This window comes from Odocoileus virginianus, chromosome 6 (assembly GCF_023699985.2).
Source record: "Odocoileus virginianus isolate 20LAN1187 ecotype Illinois chromosome 6, Ovbor_1.2, whole genome shotgun sequence".
In the NCBI taxonomy this organism is placed as follows: domain Eukaryota; kingdom Metazoa; phylum Chordata; class Mammalia; order Artiodactyla; family Cervidae; genus Odocoileus; species Odocoileus virginianus.
The window spans coordinates 65,799,231-65,823,718 of NC_069679.1; positions in this window are offsets into that span (position 1 = coordinate 65,799,231).

Here is a 24,488-nt window from a genome sequence, read left to right on the forward strand (position 1 = left end):
GGGGTGCATGTATATTTTCAAATTATAGTTTTCTCCAAGTAAGTGCCCAGGAGTGGTATTGCTGGATCATATGGTAGCTCTGTTTTAAGTTTCTTAAGGAATCTCCATACTGTTCTCCATAGTGGCTGTACCAATTTACATTCCCATCAACAGTGTAGAAGGGTTCCCTATTCTCAACACTCTCTCCGGAATTTATTGTTTGTAGATTTTTTTTTTTTGATGATGGCCATTCTGACCAGTGTGAGGTGATATCTGACTGTAGTTTTAGTATGAATTTCTCTAATAATTAATGATGTTGAGCACCTTTTCATATGCTTTTGGACCATCTGTATGTCTTCTTTGGAGAAATGTCTGTTTAAATCTTCCAAACATTTTTTGACTAGATTGTTTGTTTCTTGGTTATTGAGCTGCATGAGCTTTTGTATGTTTTGGAGATAAATCTATTGTCAGTTGCTTCACTTGCAAATAGTTTCTCCCATTCTGTGTGTTGTCTTTTCATTTCATTTATGGTTTCCTTTGCTGTGCAAAAAGAGGGTCAATGTATCTAGAAATGCAATTGGTTTTTCAAGCTGTATGCACAATAGATCTTTAGCTTCAATCCTGTGACTTTACTAAACTTATTTATAAGGTCTAGCAGTTTTTCAGAGATTCCTTAGAACTTTCCATATTGAGTATCATGTAGTGTGCAAAGTCTTCTATACCCTGATAATCTGCCATCTACTTCTATCAACTCTGAGAGAGGAATATTGAAATCTCTGACTATGATTATTGATTTCTATTTCTCTTATCATTTCTGTAAGTTTTGGTATCATGTATTTTGAATTTCTTATTATACGTTGGCATGCTTAGGACTGTTACACTCTCTGGATGATCAATCATTTGTCATTATCCATGGTAATATTCCTTATTCTGAAAGTTACTTTATCTGATATTAATAATAATCATTTCAGCTTTCTTTAAATTAGTATTTGCAAGATATGTTGTTATCTATCCTTTTATTTTTAATTTATCTGTATCTTCAGAGTTTAGACACTTTTAGAGAGCACGTCATTGGGACTTTATTTTTAATCCAATCTGATAACCTCTGCCATTTAGTTGGATTGTATAAACTAGTATTCACATTAAGTACCATAAATGATTATTGAAGTCTTTGGCTTTACATCTGTGTATCTTGCTATTTATTTTCTATTTGTCCCATCTTTTCTTTGTTTTTTTTTTTCTCTTTGCCTGTCTTCTTTTAGAATAATCAAATATAGTCTATGATTCCATCTTATCTTCATTTTGTCTTATTAGCTATACTTCTTTGTTTGGTGTGTTGCTCTAGATTTGTCAAGGAAAGATAAGTCCACCATTCAATACCTGAAATAAAAGGATAATAGAAAGGAAGAGCTGTGTCGATCAGGCACAGTATGTCAGTGCAAAACAGACTACTGATTTTATATTTGGTTTGGGGAAGTGTGGAGTATTGGTAGACTTTGAGAGGTGGAAGTGGAAGTGTGATTACTTAGGTGAAATTATTGTTGCTTGGTAGGCATTCAGTGTCATGTTTATGAAAGTGAGTTCATCCTGGATTAACCCACTTCAGTACTGAGGGGCTGACACTGATTGGTTGACTTGTGAAAGCATGATCACTGAGGTTGATCTCAGGTGGCCTCGGACTGCAACGGCTTGGAGTGGGGTTTGGATTCCCAGCCAGAGATTGGGCTGGGTCACAGCAATGAAAGCACCAGGTTCTAGCCACTGGACCGGGGGTCAGTGACAAGGGCCCTGGCCCCTCAGCTTTGCGGAAAAGAATTTCCACAAAGACAAAAAGTAGTGAAGCAAGTAAGGTATTTATTAAGAGGAAAAGAGTACAGTATGTGTGGGTAGGGACACCGGGAGACTCAGAGGGAGAGTCCCTGGTCACTCCCTTCTGGCAGTTTGAATTACTCTTATGGGGTATTTCTTCCAGGTTTCCTTTGGTTAGTCAATTTGATTTGCCTGGTTCACAGTCCGTATTTGGTGTACTACAGGATACTTCCATGTGTGTGCACACATCTCTTAGCCAAGACAGATTTCACCAGAAAGGTGTCTGGATAGAACATCACTTGACATTGCTCCCTCTTTGGCCTGCAAGGAGCCTTCTCTGCATATGTGTGGTTGGGGAGGTCTCCTAACTTTGAAAATAAGAAATATGTGGTCTGGACAGGACCTTGTCCCTTAATTATCCTGCTATTCTTGTCTTGAAGTTTTAGTCAATAGAGGATGAATCTCCAATTGCTTTAGCCTGGGGGTGGGGACATCTGCCTTCTGTTTCAGAGTGAGTTGTTGATTGATTAAATAGGTTTAAAGCTAATTCTGATGCCTGCTTTTCACTATGGCCAAAGCCTTTTTCTAAATTGGTAGGAACTTCTTTATTCTCAGATTTAAACATGTATTTGTAACTTACAATACTGTAATTTATATTATACCACTTCATATATATTGTAAGAATCTTACCACATCATATTTCCATTTCTCCCCTTTCATTTATTGTGCTCAGTTCAGTCCAGTTGCTAAGTCGTGTCTGACTCTTTGGGACCACATGGACTGCAACATGCCAGACTTCCCTGTCCTCAAAATAAGTTTGAGCTTACTCAAACTCATGTCCATTGAGTCAGTGATGCCATTCAACCATCTCATCCTCTGTTGTCCCCTTCTCCTTCTGACTTCAATTTTCCCCAACATCATGGTCTTTTCCAATGAGTCAGTTCTTTGAATCAGGCAGTCGAAGTATTGGAGTCTCAGCCTCAGCATCAGTCCTTCCAGTGAATATTCAGGACTGACTTTATTTAGGATGGGCTAGTTTGATCTCCTTGCTGTCCAAAGGATTCTCAAGAGTCTTCTCCAACACCACAGTTCAAAAGCATCAATTCTTAGGTGCTCAGCTTTCTTTATGGTCCAACTCTCACATCCATATATGACTACAGGAAATGTGGTTCAATATCTTATTGCTAATGTGGTGCTATATTTTATTTCTACAAAATTATTAATCTAAAAATACATTGTTATTATTTTAAAATAATCATCATGTAGTATATTTAATGAGGAAAAAATTTTTCTATATTTATTCATATATTTGCCATTTCTAGTTCTTTTCATTCCTTTGTGTAGATCCAAATTTCCATTTTCTGTTTATTTTATGAAATTAATTTTATACTTCTTGCAGTGTAGTCCACTGGTGATGAATTTGTTCTGTTTTTCTTTTTATGAATATGCCTTTTGGGGGCTTTATTTTTTGAAAAATATTTTTTGCAAGGTATAAAATCCTAGGTTAATTTTTCTGCTTCCGTATTATAAAGATATTCTATTGTTCTTTGGCTTGCATGGTTTTTAACAAGAAGTCTGTTATCATTTATTTTCCCCTTTCTACAACAATTTATCTATCTCTAATTCATTTTTAATTTTTATCTCTAAGATTTTGTCTTTATCACTAGATTTTAGGAGTTTGATTGTGATATGTCTTGGGGGTTTTCTTCAGTTTCTATTACTTCAGATACATTGAACTTCTTGGATCTGTGGGATTTTAGTGTTCATTAAATTTGGAAATTTTGTAACTATTATTCAAATATTTTACTCCCATCCTTTCTTGTTCCAATTACATGTACATTAGACCACTTGAAAGAATCCCTGAAATCACTCTTGGTACTGAGTTTTTCCTCTGTATGATTAATTTTGGATGGGTTATACTTATGATATCTTCACATTCACTGATCTTTTTTGCTGCAGAGTTCTAATTATCAATTCCTTTATATCTTTTTTTAAAATTTCTGGTATTATATTTTTCATTTCTAGAAGTTCAACTGGGATGTGTTTCACCTTTTTTCTCATCATTTTCATGTTTTGCTCTCCCTTCTCAAACATACAGAGATGGGCATTTTAATGACTTTGTCAGATAAACCCATCATCTCTGTCATTTCTAGATATGCTTCTATTGGTTTTTCTCCCAATTATGGATATTAGTTACTGCTTCTTTGGATGTCTGGGGATTATTTTTGGATGTAGGCCCTTTGTATTAGGAATTCTTAGCATGCTGGCCAGTGAGAACACCAACTATTCCCAGCCCTAGGAAATCTACCTGCTCTCTCCCAAGGTTCTTTCTGTGATCTCATATAATTTTCTCAAAAGCAAGAGTAGGTAATTACTCAGCCAAAGACTCAAAGAATTCCTTCTACAGACATGTAAAGATCTCTTTCTATGAAATTCTCACCTCGCCTGCATTTTCCCCTGAATATTCTGGCCACCTTGGTCTGCCTAAACTTCAACTGTATTCTCATCTCAGCAGGACTGCTAGTTCCAGTTTGGGTTCCCCTTCCCTGTGCTGCAGTCTGGAAACTCTCTCCAGTAGTAAGCTGTCATAATAGTAGAACTCGTCTCATTTGTTTCCCTGGTTTCAGGGATCACTGCCCAATGCTACTTGTTGTCCAATGTCTAAAACCCATTGATTCATTTCGTCCAGTTTTATAGTTGTTTAAAGAAGGTGAGTGAATATGGTCTTTGTTACTCCATCATGACCAGAAATTTCCTGAATTCTTTTTAATGTGCAACACTTTAGAGATAAATAAAAAATATTAATTGAAAATAATTGAACTGCCTTTTGAAGAGAGATATTTGTTGTATTGGTTTAATAAACAATTAGCTAGAATATAAGTTAATGTTTAATCATGCATAACAGTTCAGTGCATAGACTTTGGAATCAGATTGTCTCAATGTCAGTGCTGCTATTTTTAATTGAATGAGACTGGTCCGTGTTCCCATTCCCTCATTGCCTCTGCTTTCCCATCTGTAAATGAGAGTGATAATGCTACCTACTTTATAATGTTGTTGTGAACCTTAAATGAGCCATATGTGCATAAGGTGCTACGTTATTATTGTTGTTCAGTCACCAAGTCGTGTCTGACTCTTTGCAACCCCATGAACTGCAGCACGCCAGGCTTCCCTGTCCCTCACCATCTCCTGGAGTTTGCCTAAGTTCATGTCCATTGCATTGGTGCTGCCATGCAGCCATCTCATCCTCTGTTGCCCTCCTCTCCTTCTGCTCTCAGTCTTTTCCAGAGGTGCTATAGTCATTATTGATGCATAACAAACCTAGGTAACAGAATACTATAAAACTTAGTGGCCAAAAGCACTATTCAGAACCTATTTAGCTCACAGTTTGGAAGGTCACAGTTTTTAAAAATCTTATTGAGGTGTAATTGATTTACAATGCTGTGTTAATTTCTGCTGTACAGGAAAGTAATTTGGTTATATATATGTATTTACATATATATATATATATATATATATATATATATATATATACACACATATATATACCCCTTTTCATGTTCTTTTCCATTATGGTTTATCACAGAATATTTACTTTATTTCCCTGTACTATGCAGTAGGACCTTGTTTATCCATTCTAGATATGATAACTTGCATCAGCTCATCCCAAACTCCCAGGCTAGCCCTTACCACCGGTTCCCCCTTGGCAACCACACATCTGTTCTCTATGTCTGTAAGTCTGTTTCTGGTTTGTAAATAAGTCCATTTGTATCATTTTTTCAGATTCCGCATATAAGTGATATCATATGGTATTTGTCTTTCTATTTCTGACTTCTTATTTCTTAGTATAACAATCTCTAAATCCAAGCACATTGCTGTAAATGGCATTATTTCTTTTTTATGGCTGAGTAGCATCCCACATCTTCTTTATCCACTCTCCTGTGGATGGACATTTAAGTTGTTTCTACATCTTGGCTATTGTGAATAGTCCTGCTATGAATGTAAGGGTGCCTGTATCTTTTTTTAATTATAGCTTTATCTAGATATATGCCCAGGAGTAGGATTGCTGGATCATATGACAATTCTATTTTCATTTTTTGATGAACCTCCATGCTGTTTTCCATAGTGGCTGTACCAATTTACATTCCCACTGACAGTGTAGAAAGGTTTCTTTTCTCTACATCCTTTTCCAGCACTTGTTAGTTGTAGACTTTTTTATGATGGCCATCTTGATGTACACTGGTAATTCATTTTAGTTTTTATTTTCAATTCTGTAATAATTATGATGTTAAGCATCTTTTCATGTGCCTGTTGGTCATATGCATGTCTTCTTTGGGGAAATGCCTATTTAGGTCTTCTGCCTATTTTTCAATTGGGTTGTTTTATTGTTATTATTGAGTTGTAGGAAATGTTTGTATATTTTGGAGGTTAAGCCCTTTTTGGTCACATTATTTGCAAATATTTTCTCCCATCCCATAGGCTGCTTTTTCATTTTGTTTATGATTTCCTTTGCTATACAAAGAGGCTTCCCAGGTGGCACAGTGGTAAAGAATCTGTCAGTGAGTGAAATGCAAGAGACACAGGTTCAATCCCCATGTCATGAAGATCTCCTGAAGCAGGAAATGGCAACCCACTCCATTATTGTTGCTTGGAAAGTTCCATGGACAGAGGAGCCTGGCAGGCTACAGTCCATAGGGTCACAAAGAGTCAGACATGACTGGGCAGGCATGTATTCTTCTATTTTATTTGCTATATGAAAGCTTGTAAGTTTGATTAGGTCCCATTTGTTTGTTTTTGCTTTTGTTTGTATTGGGTAGGTCACAATTGTAACTGCACTTTCCTGAGTGATGCAGTCTCAGTGTGATTTACTCATGCATCTACAGTCAGTCGCCAATGAACTAGTTAACTCTGCATCTGGAGTTCAGCTCCTTCTTGGCTCTAGTAATGGGTTAAATCAGACACATATCCCTTACCCTCCCACCTGGCAGCCTGAGCTTTTTCATACGACTGTACAAGGTTCTAAGAGCAGCAACAGTGCCAGTTCCATTGCTCAAGTACTGTTCAAGTCTCTGCCTCAGTCAGAGTGTCTATTTTCCCCTTTACCAATACAAGTTATATGGTGAGCTCAGTGTCAAGGAAGGAAGATGCCATCAGAGGTGTGATTACAGAGAAGAAACAAATTTGTGGCCAATTTGTTATCTATAGTAGCCTCTTAGCAAAATTATAACTGTTTAACACATTTTTAAAAATTTTATTGTAATCTATTTCAAATACAACAAGCCTGTAGTAGTTGTTACTTACAAATGACAGACAACAATAAGAACCAGGTAGCTTCGATACTGTTAACTCTATCTCATCATTGTATGGTTAAAGCTAAAATAAATGTGCTAGTCTTGGCTCAGCTGATCTTTTCCCTCTGCTTCTGCGCAATCATTACAACTTCAGGGGACATCTCTTGCCTCCACTTCCACAATCATGTTCTGCTACAAAATTCCTTCTCTCTGCACTCTTCATTGGAAACAGTTGTATAAATCACCAAGAATATTTGCAAGAAAAGACAAACTTCTGAACTGAGTGCTTTTTGGAAAAAAAGGAAAAAAAAGTCCCTGCTTACCCAGAGGTCATTTACATAGGTTGATTCCTAGGAGTTGAAATCCATAGCACCCTTTTGCTATAACAAGTGTGGGAGAAACTTCTTTTGCCATAACACATAGGATTTATCTTCTTAAGCACATATATGTGGGACCTCCTGGCAATAGAAATATTCAATATTATGTATTGCTCCCAAACATTTAGGATTGAATAGCTTTCTTTCCCTAGATATGTTACTCTTCTGATACCAAATGCCACAGTTGCTGTCCCAGTAAAGCATTGCTTGAGTTTTCCAGGATTAAGCACTCGTCTACAGATCATTGCTCAGTCATTCTCTGGTCCTACATTCCCAAACTTGGTTCAGTCACTGTGTGTATATCCCACAAGGCTTCACTGACCTCAATAATATACAAGTCACTTTCATCTCTGCAGCAGGATGATTTACTGAGATACAAATTTTACCTTATTCTTGTTCAATAGGAGAATATAAAGAATGAAAGGGAAAATTTCCTCTTCCAACCTCCATTCCAATCCTCCCTTCCTTTGTGACCATTAGTTTACCCACTTCTTTGTGATTCAGAAGAGACCTTGAAAGCAACACCCCTCTCACACCGAGATCTCTGAGAAGAAGCTGTTGCTTGGAAAATAGGAATTAATGTCCTGAATTCTGGAGAAAGAGAAGGATTCCTGTCGAGTGGGAAGCTTTTGGAGGGCAGAGAGAGCTGTTGTGTGTTTCAGGTGTAGATGGAAGACTTGGCCTTTACTCCTATGCAGTGGCCCGGCAATGGTCAGGCCTCTAATGTGGCAACACATGGGTACCAGGTATCATGGTCTTTGGAGCTGTGACTAAGTTTGGTACAAGGGAGTGTTCAGATTCAAATGGACCAGATAGGCTTGGGCCGTGAACATCTTAGCAGCAACTATGATAGAATAAAAACTGAAGGCCTTTTCCCAAGTTTCCGCCATTGTATAAATCCTGGTAGGGGAACAGCCCTTTCCCCCCTCCCTTGCCCTATGTGACTGCAATTAGATTTTCTGCTGGCAGGCCCCCTGGAGGAGGGCATGGCAACCCACTCCAGTGTTCTTGCCTGGAGAGTCCCCACGGACAAAGGAGCCCAGTGGGCTGCAGTTCATAGGGCTGCAAAGAGTCAGACGTGACTGAGGCAACCTAGCATGCACACATGCTAGCCCTAACATGACCAAGGCAGGAAACAAAATGAATTACCTTTCTAACATCTTAGTCAAAATGTAAAATTACACAGACATATACTCATGAAAATAAAATCTTCATCAACAAGTTCCTAGGAGCTGGTGCTCTAGGGTGTTTTCCATTCTTGCACTTTTTGGTTTCAAGCTAGTCACCAGAAATCCCTGGGACAATATGATCCAGGAGTTGGTAGGAGTCAAGAGTGTCAGTGCTAACATTTCCTCTAGATCCAGTGACAGCTAACTGGCACCAATAGGCCTGTTAGCAGGTGTGAAATAAAAAAGATTCTGATGCTACCATGCCCACAAAAGAAATTACACAGAAATTTTGCTGCAGGACTTAACATTAAAAAACTCCATCAGTTGTAATTGGCTCTGTCTACTAGTCCAAACACAATTTCCTTCCAAACCTTTAGCATTACAGATTCTCTCTTTCCCCTTGAACTTGAAAATCCAGCTGTGTTCTCTCGCCTCTGACATCAGCATTACTGGCTTTGATTCAGCCAACCATCTGGTTGATGAGGCATGAGGCAGAATGGAATCCAACTCACTGGTCCCTGCTGTTTCCACATGAACACTACCAAATCAACTGGCATCAACATGGATGGTGAGCTGTGACTCAGACTAACAAAGAATGAATGCATTAAATGACCCTGGGTCATAATTTCTGATGACCATCATTGATATTTTCAGGTTGAGAATAAGACATCTCTTCTTGTCATATCATGGAACTTTTGGAGGATGTTTTTTGTTAGGTGATCTCCCCAAGAAGTTCACCAGATGATGGGAAATCTTTAATGTAGATGATAGGATAAAGATCTAGAAAACTGAGAAAAAGAGTTAACATTTTTAGCTATTTCCAGTTAGACAGCATCACCGGTTCAATGGACACAAATTTGAGCAAACTCTAGGAGATAGTAAAAGACAGAGGAGCCTGGCATGCTCCAGTCCATGGGGTTGCAAAGAGTCAGATACCACTTAACGACTGAACAACAACAATTTTTAAGTTTGAAATGTAGCTGTTCATCTATTGTTTGAATTCATAGTCCTTCTAAAGCTGTTCTTTATTTTTCCCTACTCTTTTTCAACACCTTATCTGTAAGTAGCAAAGTTCTACCCATCAGTGTTAACCATTTTCTTCACCTCCCACCCACAATAACTCACTCCCCCAGCATTCCTATCATTTATAATGTGGGGAATTGTAAAGGGAAAAGAGAGACAACAACTACAAAAAAGGAATACGAGTAAGAAAAGGCAGCCTGACGGTGGAAACAGATTTTGTAGTGGGAGAACCTGGATTTAGTCTTCATTCTACTACATACTAAATGGTGGTATCTTTTTGTAACATCATTTGAATTCTCTTCACCTCAGTTCCCTAATCTATAAATTAGGTAATAGTAAATGAGGTCAGGTGTGGTCTGCGCAAGACTTTATTGACATTATTTATTAAACAAAATTGAGAAAAGGATTTTGAACTTCATATTAGATCATGAATAGAGGCAATAAAATGGAAGGTACCAAAGAAAACTAGTTAACCTTCTTATTTTCCCCATGAGCACTGAAGTAGGGACTATACTTATCTGGTCTAGTTGCTTTCATGATGGTGATGAATTCTTTGAATAGATTTTTCCTGGTAGGGTGATAACTCTGCTCTCTTTTCAGAAAACAGACACTTAGGATTCAGGAAAAAACACCAGGCTCTCTACTTATTTATATGTCTGTGTCCCTGGACAGTCCTCTTGCCCTTCTCCAACTCTCCTTTGAAACTGAAATATTGAAGAGAAAAAAAAGGGCCATCCACAGCCTTGCTCAGTGTGACTGTGCAAACCTATTCCATTCTTACTTCGTATTCAAGACACACACGCTCCTCCTCCTGTAGTATTTGCTGATGTACTTTGCACTCCAGCTGCTGCAATATTTAAATCAGTGATTCAGTACACAGACCACACGATGTGCCACTACACTCCAACAAGCAAGGTCTGTCTCTCCGTGGGGACAGAGGATCTAAGCATCTGTCATTCTCCTCCCGTCGCTTATAATTAACCACACACCCCTTTACACACCTAAATATTTATATGCAAAAATAAAACTCTCTGGTGCTTTAAGCCAATCTCTCTTCTCCTCGGTGAGCTTTGAAAGTTGCCAAAATGGATGTTTTACTTAATTCAAGATTCTATAAGAAATTATTTGGTGTGAAGAACTTATAGCACATAATTATATTCCCGGAAAATAATTTTAAAACCTTGGAGCTAGAAGTAGGATACATGAAAACTTCCAGAATGTAAGTTCCATGAGGGAATGGTCTCTGTCTATCTTATTGACATATCCCAAGTGTTAGAAGAGTCCCTGGTATAAAGTGTGAGCTCAGTGAATATATTTTGAGTGTTGAATGAATGAATGTATAGAAACCTCAATTGTGAGGCACCATCCTGCTATTTAGGATGAAGAATTTAAGATTATAACTTCTAGGCAAACATTGTGGAACTTGAAAATACTTTGATATTAAGTGAGAGTAAGGCAGAGTAAGAAATAATCACCCACTTATTTATTAATTGACCCAGTGAATTATTTAACTGTTGTCAAGCATGATGAAACTAAGTACTGAAACTTCTATAAAAAATAAATAATGGTCCTTCTCCTCAGGGAACTCTTGGCTTGTGTGTGATTCTCAAAGGATGGCTCATGGATCTCCTATCTGTACATGTTAAAAGTGCAGAGTCCCAAGTCCTACCCCAAGCTAACTGAATCATAATCAATGGGGATGATCCTAGGAATCTGTATTTTCAACGTGTTAGCCAGGCACTGACAAGCACTATTTGAGAAGCTGGTCTAGTGGAACTTGAGGCTTCCCAGGTGGCACTAGTGGTGAAGAACCCGCCTGTCAATTCAGGAGACATAAGAGACTCAGGTTTGATCCCTGGGTCAGGAAGATCCCCTGGAGGTAGGCACGACAACCCACTCCAGTATTCTTACCTGGAGAACCCCATCAACAGAGGAGCCTGGCGGGCTACAGTCCATAGGGTCACAAAGAGTCAAACATGACTGAAGTGACTTAGCACACACATACACACGCACTAGTGGAACTTGTGTTATTTGCCTGTTTCTCAGCAATTACCATTTAGGTAATATAACATCATCACAGCCAAACATCTCTTAGTGAACCAATAGAATGCAATAACATTAAAATAAAATGACCACTTTAGATTAGTTGTTCAGTATCTTATTGATTGGGCTTCCCTGGTGGCTCAGTGGTGGGGAATCCGCCTGCCAAGCAAGAGATGTGAGTTCAAACCCGGAGTTGGGAAGATCCTCTAGAGAAGGAAATGGCAACCCTCTCCAGTATTCTTGCCTGGGAAATCCTACGGGCAGAGGAGTCTGGTGGGCTACAGTCCATGGGGTTGCGAAAGAGTCAGACATGACTGAGCGACTAAACAACAACCCTATTGATTGGAGCCTACAAAATGGTCCTCTGTAAGACTAATCTTTACTGGGACTGCAATTTGAGTTGTGTTAAAAAGGCAAGCATGTAGCACTTATAGACTTTCAACAGGCCTAAACTGAACTTCCTGCATGTTCACTAAGTTTCTAAACTTCTGCAAATTGTGTTTGAAACTTGCCTCAGGCCTCATCAATTTCAAGTATTAGAGTGTCTCCATTAAACTGTCCTGCTCAGCACTGACTCCAGATTTGACTGAAACCTGCACACCTTCTTGAAAAAACTAATTAGGTCCTCAGTGCCCAAGGTATAATCAGAATCAACTACCATCTGTCTAAGGGTGACAGAGCCTTAATATTCTGAATGTTTAGCTTTAATTATAGGTTGTGTAATTTAGTGCAATTTTTATGACTACTGACATAGCACATCTTTAAACAACTTTGCTGACCTCCTGTGGATTGTAAGATCTGTTTCCCAGTTGTTCTTCCCTACTGGAATATTCTCTTCAACATGGCTTTAGCAGGCAGAGCCTTTCACATCTTTAATTGTCTAATGTCTTGTTCACGTCTACTCTTGCATATTTCCACATTGTTCAATTCTGTGATTTCTCCTGGCTCATCAATTATTTCCTTTATAGATTCTGACATCTTTAATAACAACTTCCCCCATTTTAGGGCTTTCTAAGTGGCTCGGTGGTAAGGAATCTGCCTGCCAATGCAGGAGATGCAGGTTCAAGGTGTGAGTCAGGAAGATCCCCCGGAGGAGGAAGTGGCAACCCACGCCAGTATTCTTGCTGGGAAAATCCCACGTGAGCTACAGTCTATGGGGTCGCAAAGAGCTGGACATACTGAAAACGGCACAGCAGCCCCGCATTTTAATATTCACGCCCATCTTTCTCCAGCTCCTCACCAATTATTTTTTAAATGATTTGTATAAATTTAATATTAACTATTTTCCTAGGTCTATGCCCCAGAACTGTGTTTTTACCATTCCACTAAGTAGAAAGTACAAACTAAGAGTTGATCACATAGTAATGTTGGTTATTATTTATATACTAGTATATTACACTCTTATCCTCTGTGGAAAAGGTATATGTATTTATACTCAAGATCTTTATTGATTGAACTGTAGCAGCAACCTTTGGTGAGAATGTAATTTTTTCCCTAATTTCCAAACTCTCACTGGTTTGGAAGGACAGTTAGGAAAACAGGAAACAAAAGCCTGACCACAGAGTCGCAGAGGATTGCCTCAGGACTGGATGGAGCCCTCCGCTCCTTGTCCACAAGAGTGAAATGGACAGGAGGGGTTGGGGACACCCACGTCAAGGGGGACGAAGGGAAGACCAAGGAAAGTACTGGCAATCTACGCATTTTATGGAAAAGGTATATTAAATTCAATCCCAGTTGAAGAAATGAAAGCGCTTAAGAAACTGCAAACATTGGTCACTGAGCTAGCTGCAAACACCTCCTCAGCATTTTGAAAAAACAGATTAATGATAATTTGAGATAGCATTTAATATCTCAATGTTAAATTGTTCATATTTGCTATTAATCAAAACAATTTTCTCAACTCAAAGGGATGGTACTTAATGTTCTGTTAATTATGCAAGGAGCTAATCAATTTGTCCCTTAAATGGATGTTCAACTGATTAAGAGAAGCTAATCATCAGTTATGAAATCCATAAGACTCAGATGAGTCAGTGATAAAATGCTTTCTACTAACTTGGGGCCAGTAATTCTGTCTCCTTTAATTACTTCTTATTTCAATTGGAAGAAGTTATTCTTTTCTTAAATATGTAAGTGTTATATTATTACTTGTGGATTGGAAGTTAAAGCCCAGGCTAGCCTATAGTTTAGGAACCAAACTAAGGATAATGAAATGATAGTTCAATTTCTTGTGTAATCTCTAGATGACAATAACTAAAAACAGCAAATATAATTCAGTATTACGAAGAGATTGCTATAAATAAGACTATAAGTTTAACTCCGCTCAATGCTATAAACAGGGACAAGGTAGGTTAATTGTTCAGTACTCTAAGAAGATCATTTTATTGATAATATCATCCATTTGACAAATTTTACTAAGCATTTATTAAAGATCAGGTACTGTGCCAGACACCAACAATGTAGGTAAGGGCATGTGAGGCACAGTATCTGATCTTAAAAGGCCAAAAAGAAACAAAAAGCAACTACCATGTAGACATTACAAGTCCTCATCATCAGAAAAACATTCGATCTATGTAGAGTGGCAAATGTTAACTAGACTTACTGTGGTGATCTTTTCATAATATATGCAAATATTGAGTCATTCTGTTGTATACCTGAAACTAATATAAAGTTATATGTCAATTATACCTAAATTTAAAAAACTTAAGCAACCAAAATGATAGATAATTAAGTACATTTTTACCTATAAGAGTCACTCAAAAATAAACATAGCAACAAAAAAAGAGAAGCAGAGTCACACTGCAATGTGCTAAAGCTTATACATCAGAGATTAACAGGTGGATAAAAGCTACTCAAGTCAGAAAAAATATATAGTTCAATGACTCTAAATTCAATTGACTGGCAGTCAGAATGCCTCGCCTCTAATTCTACCTTGTAGCTGTCACTGGCGTCCTTTTTGACTTTGGGAATATTTAAATTCTCTCTGTATTTCAACTTTCTCATCTGCAAAAAAAAAAAAAAAATAGAGAGAACTTTCCACCATGCAGTAGAGGTCAATTTTAGATCACTTGGAGGAAAACCAACACATCCTCAAGGGCTTCTGTAGTGAGAATTCAAATGCAAAGTGCATTAGTCGATCAATCATTCAGTCAGTCAGTACCTATTGATTATCTACTGAGCACTCTTCAAGATGCCAGGCCCTGTGAGGGAAGAGAAAATAAAATAATCATTTTCTTAATTAGCTGCCAGCCTTGTTAGGAAGAAAACAATTAATATGCAACAATAACAAAGAAGGAAATAAATGAATATATATTGAGTGACTACTAAACAACAAGAAACCCAGGAGACGTGGGTTCTGTCCCTGGGCCTGGAAGATCCCCTGGAGAAGGAAATGGCAACCCACTCCAATATACTTGCCTGGGAAATTCCATGGACAGAGGAGCCTGGTGGGCTACAATCTGCAGGGTCACAAAGAGTCAGACACAACTGAAAGCACACTGAATTACAACAACTATATGCAGACACTGTTATGCTATTTAAACTGTAAGTCTCTTTCACATGTTATGTTATTTAAGACTGAGCAAGTGAATACAATCAAATACTAGACTGTAGTCTGTTAAGAGCTATAGAAAGTTTGAGGAGCAAGAAATCAGTTTTGCTACATTCAAGGATGGCAGCATTTAAGTTAGAGGACTGAACTGCACCAAGATATTGAACTGTTTGGAGCAGGTGAAGTTGGATAGAAAGCAGCACATTTCAGAGGAAAGGGATAAAACCCACAGAGGCAAAGAACAGAAGCTGATTATGGTGGATTTGCGGGCATCTGCTTTTACAGAAGCAGAGGTATTATAGACAGATGATGGGAAACCAGAGGTGGACTTTGAAAGCCTAAGTTAAATTTTGCAAGAATGTCAATCTAGGAGAAAGTGTGTAGAAAGAAAGAAAATACTTGAAATAGGGATAGGATGAAATTTCTAGAGTAAGGAACTCATGTGATAAAAGAGGTTTAAGGGAGATTGGTCTGGTCCTGGCATACTGACTAGATTTTAGGGCTCAGCAACTAGATCATCAGGAGATTGGCTTTTTCTGATCTCTTATTTCCGATTTCTGCAACACCCAAATCACAGATTTTGTTCTTATCATTTATAGAATAACATATCACTGAGAGATTTTAGATCTGCTATTTGATTTACTGAACCTGCCATGACAGATGGCCCATGCAATGTCAAGTGTTTATTCTACTTTGTCCAATTTGAGATTTGTCATGCAAAAATTTTCTCGAAAAGAAAACAGTTGTTTATATGTCCAATTTATATTTCTTCATGGTGTTTTTAACTATCTTTTGGTTCAGGGTTGAGCTAAAACAAAGTTAGCATAATAATGCCATTAATCCTTTTCTTCCTTCAGTATCCAGGCAACGGTGAATGCCTGGCCAAGGTGAAATAAGGTCATGACTCCCGTGGGGTCCTCAAAACTTTTCATGGGATGAAAAGTTGGAAGTCTAAGAATCAAAATGAAAGTGGCCACAGCAACTGCCCTCTCTTCAAGATGACTGAAGAGAGCTTGGAAAGAAGAGGGAGAAGCAATGAAAAGAGGAAAAGTGGAGATAAAATGGGTGTTCTTTTCAAGTCTAGGAGAGGAGCTGTAGGGCCAATTCAAGACACAAGCTCAGTTCTGCAACTGCCTGGAGCATCTCAGGAAACTCCCAGGCAACACCCCTAGCAGAAGCATTTGCCTTCTGTCTTTCTTCTGCTGTTTCCCCTCGCTGTATGTTTCCAACCCACAAACTCCTTCCTCTGCCAGAAACCAGGCCTTTTTTTTTTTACCCAGACCCACTGTTCAAAGGGGAAAGAAAAAGAGCTCTTGGGTTGCACACAGGCAAGGCTGGCATTCAGTTATTATGCAGAGTACCTTTTTTATAAGTTATGCTTCAACCTGTGTGCCTATCTATCTACCTATCTATCTAATACAGTTGTCTAGATATATAGTAACCCTATACTCTTTTGTAAGAAAGGCCATGAGGAATCAGTTTCCAGGCCTATCTGGAATCCTCAAAAATGTTCCTTACTGCCCTATTGTGTCCCTTATTTTCCCCATCCTTTCCTTCCTGGCTCTTCTCTCCTCACTGTCTTCTCCTCTTCTCCATTCAAGACAGAAAACACTCAAAGAAAAAGAAAATATGGGGATTTCCAATAATAAATATTGACTCTAATAGAGGAGGCTTGCTTTCTGGAAAAGGTGGACTGTGTAGAGGGACACCCAAACAGCACACTCTTATTTTTTCATCGTTTTTGTCAATGGCCATAGGACTTCCCTCTTTCATACATCAGTGGATCTGAAATTGGGTCACTTTAACCACAGCACTACTCATCAAGGTTTCAGGAATCATTGTGCTGTAGCCCTCATGCTCCTTTGTTGCCTTTGACAGAACGCCAGTGGGAATAAGCTCTTCTCACTTCTAACAGAAAAGCTTTATCACTAGGGCATGGACTCCTGGCCACTGAACACAACACAGAAAAGCTGGAATGTCCCTCTGTGTTGGAGAGTTAAAAGAGAAGATCATCTGGTCTAGAGTCTGGATGGAACTTTCTGAACCCTTTTAATATTCAGTTTTTTTATTTCTGAAATCAGCCATATTCCCATCAATTTTAATTTTTTTCTCCTCCGTCTCTCTCCCCACTGCCTCTCTTTCATACACATTTCTTTATTCTATTTTATAGCAAAGAACTCCTATCTAGTTCCCTGTATTCTCCCCCATTTCAGTTGCATGTAAAATCATCAGCAATGATTCTAAAACTATAAAGTTTATGTTTTGGAAATACTATATTCTAATCAGGTAATTGTGCATGGAACATATGCATACTGCTTCAGACTAAGTTATGACTACTTCATTTCCATAGTGCTGTAAGCCCACTCTGTGGTCAATTTTGTAATAGGAAATGGGTCTGTTTTAATAAATATTATTCAAGTTCACCTGCTTTGAACTGGCCTTCAGATTTTTTCCTAGCCTCTAGCTTTTCAATCACATATGTTCCTAAAGTAATAATTCTCCATTGGCTCAGTGGGTAAAGAATCTGCCTTCAATGCACTAGATGCAGGAGACGTGGGTTGGATCTCTGTGTCAGGAATATCCCCTGGAGAAGGAAATGGCAACTAACTCTGCTATTCTTGCCTGGGAAATCCCATGAACAGAGGAGCCTGGCAGGCTACAGTCCATGGGGTCACAAAAGAGCTGGATATGACTAAGTAACTGAATACACAATCAACAATAATTTTCCATTAGCCAATCAATGAGCTTCCTTGTAAGAATTTTGATAGATATCTGAGTATTAAAAGAGAGGAATGAGATGGAGTAGAAAAATCAACCTTTTTTTTTTTTTTAATGTTAGGCATAGTATCATGCGTGCATGCTCAGTTGCTTCCGTTGTAACTGACTCTTTGTGACCCTATGGACTGTAGCCCACCAGGCTGCTCTGTCCATGGGATTCTCCAGGCAAGAATCCTGGAGTGGGTTGCCATGCCCTCTTCCAGGGGATCTTCCTAACCCAGGGATGGAACCTGCTTCTCCTGCATCTCCTCATTGCAGGCAGATTATTTACCACTGAAACACTGGAGAAACTTTTTCTTCTAAAGCAGTAATCTAGTATCACACTGGTTACATTAAATAAAATTCCAGCTTAACCTATTTAAAATTCATTTTTAAAATTAAAAATACTTTTTGACTCTTCTTGTCTCAGAATGTTTCAGACACATGCTGCTACATTAGACACATTTCACACCCACATTAATCAAAGCTCAGAGACTTTATTACTAAAGATGTGAGATTGACAACACTGTTTTTTGAGATATCTCCAGCAGACACTATACTGCATAGAAGGTAGTATTCAACCCAAACCTCCATCTGCCCTCCTTCCACTTCTCAATGAATCTCTACCAAAAGTTATTTTTTTACAAGCCAAAGAAGCCACAACTCAAGATAAGAGAAACTGTTGAAATCTTTACAACCAGATCTATTTTTTACTTTATTGAGTAAACAAACAAACCAAAACAATAATCAATGGCAGATGTGGTTATAGAAATGCTGCATGCCAATTGGAAAAGTCTAAAAGAAGGCAAGTTATTTTTCTCCAGAAAGCCATATTGCTCTCCAGTAGAAGTGATGCTGTCATTTACTTTTACAAAACTCATTGACAAACGTCAGCAATATTTTTCTTGAAAGTAATTCATTCTTCATTCAAAAATTTTTTGGCACTTATTATGCACACAAATTTAACAAACTGGGGATACATCAAAGCAATCTCGCGAAGGAAGAACAGAGCTGAATCTATCACATTCTGATTTCAGGCTATACTACAAAGCTACATTAATCCAAACAATACAGTACTGGCACAAAAATAGACACATAGATCAATGGAACAGAAAAGAGCCCAGAAATAAACCTATGCACCTATAGTCAGTTAATTTACAACAGAGGAGACAAGAATATACAGTGGGAAAAGACTGACTTTTCAATAAGTGGTCCTAAAACTGGACAGCTACTTGTAAAAGAATGAAATCAGAACACTTTCTCATACCATATGTAAAAACAAACTCAGAATGTGTTAAATACCTAAGTATAAGACATGGTACCACAAAACTCCTAGAAGAAAACACAGGCAGCATACTCTTTGACATAAACCATGCCAGTATGTTTTTTGGAACTGTCTCAGCCTAAGGAAAAAGTAAACAAATGGGACTTAATTAAACTTAAAATCTTTCACACAGCAAAGGAAACCATCAACAAAATGAAAAGACAACCTGCTGAATGGGAGAAAATATTTGCAGATGTTATGATGGTAAGGGATTAAAATCCAAAATATATAAACAACTCATACAACTCAATATAAAAAAGCCAAACAACTTGATTATAAAATGGGCAGAAAAAAGTAAATGGACAGAAGACCTGAATCGATATTTTTCCAAAGAGGATACACAGATGGCCAACAGACACATAAAAATATGCTCAACATTGCTAATTATCAGAGAAATGTAAATTCAAACAACAATGAGATATCACCTCACACCTCAGAAAGGCTATGCTATCATAAAAAAAAAAAAGCCACAAATGACAAGTATTGGCAAGGATGTGACAGAAAAGAACCCATATACACTGTTGATGGGCATATAAATTGGTGCAGCCACTATGGAAAACAGTATGAAATTTCCTCAAAATAATAATAATAATAATAGAATTACCATGTGATCCAGCAATTCCATTCCTGGATATATCAAAATAAAACAAAAACACTATTTCAAAAACCTATATGCACTCCAATGTTTATAGCAGCATTATTTACAGTGTCAAAGATATGAAAGCAACCTGTGTCCATCAACAGATGAATGTGAGATATATACATACACACACAAATATATATACACAAAGGAATACTACTTAAACTATAAAAAGGATGAAATTTTGCCATTTGCTGGCAACATGAATGCACCTGGAAGGTATTTTTCTTAGTGAAATAATAGCACAGAAAAAGACAAACATTATACATTATCACTTATGTGTGGAATCTAGAAAATAAAATGAACAAGACAGAAACAGACTTACAGACTCAGAGAACAAACTAGTGGTTACCAGGAGGGAGAAGAAAGAAGGAAGAGGTAAAATAGGGATGGGGATTAAGAAGCACAAACTACTATGTGTAAAATAATAAGATAAAAGAAAACATTGTACAATACAGGGAAACTAGCCAATATTTTATAATAACTTAAAATTGAATATAATTTATAAAAATTTAGAATCATTATGTTGTATACATGAAACTAATATATTGATACGATACCTAAATAAAACTTTTATAATTTAAGAAAAAGGAAAACCAGCTTTTTTAAAAAAGGAGTAGGGATATAAGATTCCTCTTTTCCTGGAGTAGCATAATAGAACTTTCTGCAATATATTTCTATATTCCTACTATCCAATATGTTAGCCACTAGCTACATGTAGCTATTGAGAATTTGAAATATGACTAATGCAATTTGAAAACTGTATTTTTTAATTTAACTTTAAATGTATATTTAAGTAGCCATATGTGACTAATGGCTATGTATTAGACAATGTGGTTTTGTGCACACATGGGTGTGGTGTGTGTGTGAGTGTGTGTGTTTTGAGAAGGTAGAAACAGACTCTATAAATATTTAACTGAATAAGAAACATCAAATTATACTAAGTGCAAAGCAGACAATTAAAGTAGGGTAATGTGATAGTGTTTGGAAGGTTACTTTAGAATGAGTGGTTGAGGAAGGAATCTAACAGTGACATTTAAGCTGCCAACTAATGACAAGAATGTGCATGCATGCTAAGTTTCTTCATCGTGTCTGACTCTTTTGTGACCCCATGGACTGTAGACTGTCAGGCTCCTCTGTCCATGGGATTCTCCAGGCAAGAATACTGGAGTGGGTTGCCATTTCCTTCTCCAGGGGATCTTCCCGACCCAGGCATCGAACTCATGTCCTCTATGTCTCCTGCATTGGCGGATGGGTTCTTTAACACTAGCACCACTTGGCAAATATCAGAGCATCCCAAGGAGAAGAAGTAACTAGTGACAAGCCCTGAGGTGGGAACCAGTTTGGTGTTCCAACACCAAGGACAGCAGGGAGACCAGTGTGGCTGTATGTTAGAGGGCAAGGGAAGGGCAATGGAGTTGAAGCTAGTGAGTTATAAATACACCTATATTTGTTTCCTAAGGCTGCTCTAACAAGATAACAAACTTGGTGACCTAAACAGCATAAATTATATTCTCTCACAGCTCTGGAGGCCAGAAGTCTGAAATCAGGGTGTCAGCAGAACCTGCATCCGCCAAAGGATCTAGGCTCTAGGGGAGAATCTTTCCTTGCCTCTCCACAGCTTCCACTGGCTCTCAGCAATCATAGGTGCTCCTGGTCTTGTAACTGGATCATTCCAATCTCTGCCCTTGTCTTTGCAAGACCTTCTTCTCTGTTATCTCCAGCCTCTGTGTCCTTTCATTTTCTTTTTAATAACCTAGAGCCTATTATACAGAGTGAAGAAAAGTCAGAAAGAGAAATATCATATACTAACACATATATATGGAATCTAGAAAGATGGTACTGATGCAGTTTTCTGCAGGGCAGCAGTAGAGAACAGACTTATGGACGTGGGGTGGGGGTAGGAAGGAGAGGGTGAGATGTGCAGAGAGAGTAACATGAGAACATATTACTGTATGTAAAATAGATAGCCTCTGGGAATTTGCTGTATTATTCAGGGAACTCAAACAGGGGCTCTGTAACAACCTAGAGGGTGGGTTGGGGAGGGAGATGGGAGGGATCAAGAGGGAGGGGAAACGTGTATACCTATGGCTGATTCATGTTGATGTTTGGCAGAAACCAACAAAATTCTGCAAAGCAATTACCCTTCAACTCAAAAATAAATAAATTTTTTAAAAGATTAAAAAACTTTAAAAAATTATTTTTATCATTGCTGCACAGACTTTTCTGTAGTTGTGGCGAGCAAAGGCTACTCTCTGGTTGCAGTGCACGGTCTCTCATTGTGGTGGCTTCGCTTGTTGCAGGGCACGGGCTCTGGGACATGTGGGCTTCAGGAGTTGTGTTCTTAGGCTCCAGAGCTCAGGCTCAGTAGTTGTGGCACACAGACTTAGTTGCTCCACAGCATGTGGGATCTTCCTGGGGGATCGATCCCATGTCTCCTGCATTGGCAGGCAGATTCTTTACCACTGACCACCAGGGCCCCCTTTCCTCTTCTTATAAGGACACCAGTCATTGGATTTAGGGCCCTTGCTACTTCAGTATGACTTATTCTAACCTAACTACATCTTCAAAGCCCTATTTCCAAGTAAGATCACATTCTGAATTCCAAGTAGACATGAATTTGGGGTAGGATGCTATTTAACCCCCTATAGCACCAATTTTGGAGAAGGAAATGGCAACCCACTCCAGTGTTTTTGCCTGGAGAATCCTGTGGATGGCGGAGCCTCGTGGGCTGCCGTCTATAGGGTTGCGCAGAGTCGGACATGACTGAAGTGACTTAGCTTGCATGCAAGCATTGGAGAAGGAAATGGCAACCCACCTCTGTGTTCTTGCCTGGAGAATACCAGGGACGCAGGAGCCTGGCGGGCTGCTGTCTATGGGGTCACACAGGGTCAGACAAGACAGAAGCGGCTTAGCAGCAGCAATGCCACCACCACCACCAATTTTGTAAGACTTTGAAAGTCAGATGAAGGAATTCAACCTTTATCTTAAATGGATAAGAAACTATTGGGAAATTCAGAGTAAGAGAGTGAGTAATATGATTCATGCTTTTAAAAAAATCATTTTGGTCATAGGTAGATTGGATGTTAGAGAAGTAAGAGTGGAAGAATGAAAACTAAAAAGGAAAATATTACAGGAGCCCAGACATGAGATGACAGTGGGGGCACAGATAAGGCAGTGTTGGTGGAAATGGAAGAAGTAGGCAGATTTGAAGTATGTTTTAGAGGTTAAAGAGGTTGGGATTCACTGATGGATTGGGTTTGAAAATGAGGGGGAAAGAAGAATCAAGGAAAATTCCAAGATTTGGGCTTTGAGCAAACATCAAGTCATGTTGCCACTTGTAGGTCAGGGCAGAGTAAGGACTAAGGCAGGTTCTATTGATGATGTTAAGTTTGAGATGCCTTTTAGATAGTCAAGTTGAGATATTGCTAGGCAATTTCAAATGCAAACCTATAACTCTGAGTAGTCAAATCTGGAAACGCAGATTTGAAGATTTAGAAGAAGAAACTAAGGCACAGAGAAGCTAGAAAAGTTTCCCTATTTCACACAGCTAGTAAATAAATGGCAGAGATGGAATTAGAACCTGAACGTTCCAGCATCCATTCATTTAACTGCTTTGCTGTACTACTCATTAATGCATAAAAGAAACTGAGCTATCTGGAACGTAAAGAATATATCCAGTGAGAATATATCCAATAAGAATTAAACAATGTCTTGATCAAGTATGGTCACACAAAGATAATTATTTACACCAACTATCAGAATTTAGTAATTAAACCATAGCAACAGGTGATGCCATACCTTGTAATTCAGTTCAGTTCAGTTCAGTCACTCAGTTGTGTCTGACTCTTTGCAACCCTATGGACTGCAGCATACCAGGCCTCCCTGTCCATCACCAACTCCTGGAGTTTACCCAAACTCACGCCCATTGAGTCGGTGATGCCATCCAACCATCTCATCCTCTGTCGTCCCCTTCTCCTCCTGCCTTCAATCTTTCTCAGTGTCAGACTCACTTTTCAAATGAGTCTTCTTTTCAAACTGAGCTCTTCACGTCAGGTGGCCAAAGTATTGGAGTTTCAGCTTCAACATCAGTCCTTCCAATGAACACTCAGGACTGATCACCCTTAGGATGGACTTGTTGGATCTCCTTGCAGTCTAAGGGACTCTCAAGAGTACTTTCCAACACCACAGTTCAAAAGCATCAATTCTTCAGTGCTCAGATATCATTATGGTCCAGCTCTCACATCTGTACATGACTACTGGAAAAATGATAGCTTTGACTAGATGGACCTTTGTTGGCAAAACAATGTCTCTGCTTTTTAATATGCTGTTGAGGTAGGTCATAACTTTCCTTCCAAGGAGTAAGCATCTTTTAATTTCACAGCTTCAGTCACCATCTGCAGTGATTTTGGAGCCCAAAAATATAGAGTCTGCTGCCGTTTCCACTGTTTCCACATCTATTTGCCATGAATTGATGGGACCGGATGCCATGATCTTAGCTTTCCGAATGTTGAGCTTTAAGCCAACTTTTT